Source organism: Carettochelys insculpta, chromosome 7, assembly GCF_033958435.1.
Source record: "Carettochelys insculpta isolate YL-2023 chromosome 7, ASM3395843v1, whole genome shotgun sequence".
Classification (NCBI taxonomy): Eukaryota; Metazoa; Chordata; order Testudines; family Carettochelyidae; genus Carettochelys; species Carettochelys insculpta.
In genome coordinates this window covers 62,585,919-62,592,616 of record NC_134143.1, presented here as the reverse complement: position 1 = coordinate 62,592,616, position 6,698 = coordinate 62,585,919, and positions in this window count along the sequence as shown.

The window sequence follows — 6,698 nt, the reverse complement described above, 5'->3', positions numbered from 1 at the left end:
TTTGACAACAACAGCATTGTTCATTTTGGACCAGAGGAGAAAAGCTTTCTGAGAGTGGCAAAAGCAAGTACTATCCAGTGGGAAGCAGAGCTCTTTCCATCAGCTCAAAACTGTAGTTCAAAGGAGGATCCAAGAAATCCAAAAGAAGCGGAGGTAAAACAAAGCAAAAAAATCTAAGCGTTTGTTGATTGACTAAAGCCTTTGACTGTCAAACGTGAGGCTTTGCTGAAAAGCATGTCAAAGTTTGGCTGCCCAAGCAAATTTATCATCATTGCAAGACTTTTTGTGATCGGATGACTGCTTTTATTCTGTGCAGTGGCTCTGCTTCTGAGCCCTTTGTCATCTGAACTCACGTAAGACAAAGTTGTGAAATGGCACCGATACTTTTGTCTATTTTCTTAGCAGCTATGAAAACATTAATCCAAGACTGTTTACTAATGGGCACTGCCATCCAATACTGGACTGACAGCAAGCTCTTCAGCCTTTCTTGTTTCTGTGACAGAACTTAAGTGATATCAGGAACAATAACCAAACTCCAATACATACAGGCTGTGTCTACATGAGCCCCTTCCTTTTGGAAGGTGTGTGTTTATGAGAGGGTTCAAAAGATGCTAATGAGGCACTGCCATGAATGGTGCCATGCCATGAGGCACTGTCACCAGATAGGAAGAAAGGGCTTTCGAAAACTAAGGGGTCCTTTCGGAAGGTCCCCATCTCCACTGGCAGCGCTCAACTTGAAAAGCTGCACTTCTGAATAGCCGCAGCTGCCATTATGCTAATGAGGCACTGCATATTCATGGAATCACCTCATTAGCATCTTTCAAACCCACTCGTTAACATGCTCCTTCTGAAAGGAAGGGGCTCGTGTAGACACAGGGAGATAGCTGTGTTGTAGCTGCACACTCAAAAAAGATCCACAAATAGCAGTTAATTGCTTTTCTGAAACATACCAAACCTTAGGGCTAACTCTGAATACTGGGGGGAAAAAAGTTCTTCATCAGCCAGTCCATCATCAGACCCAGCAAGGATGATCTACAGTGGCAAAGCAGAAGTGGAAAATGTAGACTACTTCACCTGTCTTAGAAGCGATCTCTTAGAGACAGCAGACATAAATGTTGAGCTTCATTACAGAATCTGCTGTGCAAGCCTTGACTTTGTCTGACTGTTTTGCCAGGTATTCAAAAATAATGACATCAGATGCACACTAGACTTTTAGTTTATAAAGTGGTGGTAATCACAACCCTCCTTTATGGCTGTGAGACTTGGGTAACCTGCAGAAAAAAACCTGGAATGTCAGTATCAGCACTTTCTTTGGAAGATCCTCAACATAAATTCAGAGGACTATTGCACTAACATCAGTGTCCTCCCAGAGGCCAACAGCTTCAGTGTTGAGGACCTAATTAGCCAGCACCAGCTAAGGTGGAGCAGACACTGTGTGCGCCTACCTGATGTGCTTATTAAAACTGCTGTACACTCAACTCATCAAAGAAGAAATAAAATGGGGAGGCCAAATAAAACTATTTGGAGACACCCTTAACATAAATATGAAGAGCTGTCGCATTGATGCTACATCCTGGAAGACAGCAGCCCAGCATAGGGATAACTGGAAAAGACCTGTCAGCAAGGGAGCATCTACTCTTGAGGAAAATCACCTTGCCATGGGTGAAGAAAAACACTAGAAAAGACAGACAACTCTCACACAGCAATTGGGGCCAGACCCTATCTTCCAACACCACTTTCAGTGTCTGCTATTGAGCCTGTGGCTCAATGATCGGACTCCTCACTCAAAGAACTATGAAAGATATTGTCCTCAGCTTAAGAGGTCGCCAGTGATGACAATGACAATAGGTCAATGTGGTACAGAATCTTTTGTACATTTTGTTTATTTTCTGAGTTAAAATAAAATACTTGTTTGAGCTTATTTATGGAAAGAAGTGCACTCTTCTAGGAAAAGGTAAAATACTGCAGGGAAGGCTCTTCCAGTTAAAACAAATGTAAGCTGGCAAAATTGCCCTCCTTTAGGATTTGACCTGTTAGATGGAACAAATGTGAGCACACTGAAGTTGCAATGTTTACCAGTGTGGATACAGGAAACCTTGTTATGAGGCATAAATGAGTTTTTGTCTACTGTAGCAAAGCCTGTGTCTGCCCAGCGAGATGCTGTCATTTCTTGTCACAATGTGGCCGTGTCTACACTAGCCCCAAACTTCGAAATGGCCATGCTCATGGGAATAAGGGGACTTCGAAGTAGGTGGGGTCCTTTCGAAAAGGAGCCCCGTCGGGACGAGCCGCACTGCGGCAAAGCGCGTCAATTTTGAAGTGCCGTGGCTGCCTGCATGCTAATGAAGCGCTGAATATGTATTTCAGCGCTTCATTAGTAAACTTCGAAATGGCCATTTGCATGGCAATTTCAAAGTTTGGGGCTAGTGTAGACACGGCCTGTATGATATAAAATGGTGTGGCTGACATAGGTTCACCCTGTGGAGGGAGGGATAGCTCTGTGGATTGAACACTGGCCTTGTAACTCCGGGGTTGAGAGCTCAATCATTGAGGAGGCCATTTAGGGGTCTGAGGCAAATAGATTTAAAAAAAAATTGTCAGGGAGTGTGCTTGGCTCTGCCGAGAGAGCAGGGGACTCCTGAGGTCCTTGCCAGCTCTATGAGATATGTACATCTCCATATATTATAAAAAACATCAGAGAGTTGGTGTAGAAAGCCTTATGTTGCTCTCTTACACCAATAGGCCCTGACATAGTCAGAAGGCCTGAGAATACAAGGTCATGGATCTGGGTTGTGCTTGGAGAGATCAAAAACAGAGGGATTCTAGACAGTAAAAAAGCCTGTAGATAACCCAGCTAAGGTAAATTAGAGCAGCCACTGTGATTCAGCCAATTTACATGAGGGCCCATTTCAGATTCTACAGCAGCTCAGAGTCTGGATGTTATGAAGGTAGTTGTAACCCAGTTGAAGGTGGGCTGTGCCCAACATGGCTCATAGAAGCTCTTCCCTCAGTGGACAGCCATTCCAGACCACTGTGTGCCAGCTCTGTCACAGGCGGTGAATCAGCTGGAGTGCAACTCCCTGGGTCCAGGCCTATTGTCCAGCAGACCTAACAGTCAAACAGGCCGAGGCCCACACTCAGGGTGGGCAGCAATAGTCTTAGGGCTCAGGCCTGCTGTCAAGCCAAGCACACAGTTCGCAGATCCCAGGCCCTCACTGTTCTCTCTCATTCAGCAACCTAAAATCTTTCCTTGATGAATTAGTCACATTTGATTTGATTTGAGTGGGAATTTTAATAGTGCAGATTATTTCCATATCAAGCACTTGAAAAAGGGATGATTCAGGTTATTATGCATCCAAGAAAAGTGGAATATTTTATAGTCCCATATGTAATGATGTGAAGAATTGACAGATCTGCTTTTCCTCAGCCGACGCATTAGTGAACTCTTACTGATAGAAAAACTCCTCATCCAATTAGAGTACTAGATAACCAGTATGAGTTTCTGTATATTTCTCATTCTCTAGAACTATGAAAACTTACCTGGTGTGATAGGTAACATCCAAGTGGCTTGTTTTCCTTCATTTACATGGATGGCCAGTTACTGTTCCGCTAAAGAAACAGCTGTTGGACTTATCCAATTAGAAAATTCAGAAGATTTTTCTTCTTGCTCTTAACCAAAGAACACATGACTGTTTTGGTCTATAAGAACACACCTTTCTACTTTTAAATAATTCTCCAAGTCTTATGCCTTCCAATATATTTTTATTGCGTGTGTCCCAGGATAGCTCCTGCAGTTCTTGCCCATAAGCCTGCAAGTTGACCATTAAAAATATAACTTCTTTATATTTCTTTTCGTTTCTATGTACTTTTCATATTAATACTTGGGAGGGTAAATTGGTGTTTAATGAACAAACATACTGCTGAAATACTGATAACTGAGCTATTGAACAGATGTCTTGGTTATTAAAGGGCTGCAGTTTTTGACTGCTCCGAAAACTTGGCTTGCTTCCATAAGTCTGAAACCAAAATCTACATCCAATGTTAGAGGACGATGGAGCAGATTTTCCTACTTTTGTCCTTGGCATAAGGAGTTTCAGGAAAAATTAAGAGAGAATACTGAATATATTTTGAAGATTATTTTTGAAGGTCTCTTCCTTCTGCAGTGAACAAAAATTTTCATGTTGTCTGAAATGAATAACTGAACTACAGTTGTATCTTGATACTTGATCTTAAATTAACTCAGTTGTTGGTCTCTTAGCTCTCCTTAACAGAAGACAGTTGTTCAGTAGCCTTAATGACATTTAATTTGGCACAATTAACAGATTGTTCAACTTTCATTCAGACTGAGCTTCTTCCTGAAGTATAAAGCAGTGGCATATGTTCCATTTGCTCACACATTGCATGAGCTTTCTGATTTATTACAAACCCCATACAAAGAACAATTTTTTAATAAAGGAGAAACAGACCTGAATCAGAAAAAAAAATCTATCTAGGGTTGGTTAGTGGGCAGTGTGGTCACATGAATGGAGCCCTTGACTCAGTCCAGAGGCTCATGTTCTGTTCATCTCTCTGCCCTGCTGGTGGCAAAACCCTTTCTCTCTCAACCTCTGTTTCCCCTCCCATCTGTCTCGTCTATTAAGACTATAGGTTTTTCAAGCCAGTGAATGTCTTTATGTATATGTACGTAGCACCAGTGCTTTTCTTCTGTTGGTACTGAATACTGGCACCTCAGCAGCCCCAGCTGTGGTATCCCCAGCTGGGTGGCAGCAGGACCCCACTAGCCCCATGGTTGAGTACTGGCTCCTCTTTTTTTTTTTTCTTTCTCACCCCTCTCAAAACACTGTGTAACACAATGGAACCCTCATCTTGGTTGGGGCTCCTATATGGCCATCCAGCATCTTGACAGATAAAAGGAGATGTGACAAAGTCAGCCTGCCAATAGGGCTTAAGAGTGATATGGGAAATAAGCCCGAGGTGCAAGTGGCAAACCCTCTCACAGAGACTAGAGGTCCACTCACCAAATATAAGTTGACACATACTCCACTTCCTGGGTCATTTGTGGGCCTCAGCCTGGGCTCTCCAAGACCTGTCCAGAGTCACTAAGCCAATCTTACCCAACTTCTCCAGCTTGAACACTTCTGGTAAGGATTTTTCCAGTTGTCAGTGGGAATGCTGAATTTCTTGAGGCCTTACCTGGTCTTGTGGCTGTATTGGAGTGTAGACTTCTCTCTGCATTGCAGGTAATTCTCAAATTGGCTATAAAGCACAGCCTTCAGCAGACGATCTTGAGTCACATGCTGCCTGTGTTCTAACCAGCAAAGTTTGTGAATGTCCAACATAGTCTGTGTAGACTGTAGGCATGTCTACATGGAGCAGTAAAATTGTATGGAAGCCTTTGCCCCTGCCTATACTATTCCTGTGCCATCAGTGGAACTGGATGTGCAGGGAATCGCTTCTCCTATGAACTGCTAGGCTGAGTACCTGATGGTGCATCAGGTGCATTTCATGCTGTGTGCCAGGGATTCCTGGTTTGAAGCCCACCCAGTCTTAGGCAAAAAATGTGTCTGTGCTTTGCATGGCTGAGCGTGTTCCCTCTGTATACCATCCCAGCTCTGCAAAGGTAGCTGGAACATCATATCTTGAACGAACTGCCCAATGACCACAAGATCTGTTAAGGTACAATGGTAACCAGCAAGATTTATTGCAGAAAAAGCACAGTACTAGCATTCCACAGACTCTAGTGGATCAGCTCAATGAATAGCAAGACCTTCTGTTCTTCCGTAGGCTAGAAAGAGACATTAATCAACATAAAAAGTTAGGTATTTCCCGTCTGACTTTTTTTTTTCCATCCATCAAAACATCATACTGTCATTCTGATCTTAGAGAGGCCAGCGTGTTCTGTTATACTGGGGCCAGAGGCAGGCAAAGAGAGATGTTTAACAGTGGTTGGTGTTGGCGTGTTCCAGCGCCAGACTTCCGGAATACATTTGTGGGAGTGTCCTATGCCCAGTTCTTCTTGGTAATATGTTTGTGCTTTTGTAATACCAGCTCTACTCTTTCTAGGGTCTCTGAGCAGGACTTGCCTCTTGCTTCCAAGTCACCTTGCTTTATAGCAGCAAAGCTTTGATCATTACTTTAGTTCAGGCCTCATACAAGGCTTCTCATATAAGGTTTTATTTTTTCAGGGTGTCTTTCTATTATGCTGAGCAGTGGGATCATTTTGGTCTGCTGAATTTTGGAGAGAATTCAGGTCAGTGTTTGATTCAAGAAAAGATGGCCCAGTCTCTTTCATGGGCAAAGCCAGAAAAACAAATAAGAATGTTACTGAATTTTTGGAAAGTTCAGATTTGTATCTAATTTGAGAAATTAAGTTTGCCACTCAGGTTTATCTCTTTCAAAATACTAAATAATAAATTGGTTCACCTTTCACAAAATTTTCTTTACATCAAACATTGTTTACATGCCTTTTGTATTGCCTTGAGTATAGGAGACTGGACTACAGGATCTCCTGAGAAGCCTTTCAGTCCTACAATTCTGTGATTCTACATCATAAATTCTCAGAGTTTGCACAGAGGTTTCAGAAGGTTATCATTGTTTGTTCTTCTCTTTTTATGGATAAATAGCAAGATGAAAGATAGGGTGTGTGGCAAGAGATTGTTCTGGCTTAACCAGAAGATCTCCAATGATCTCAAAATATA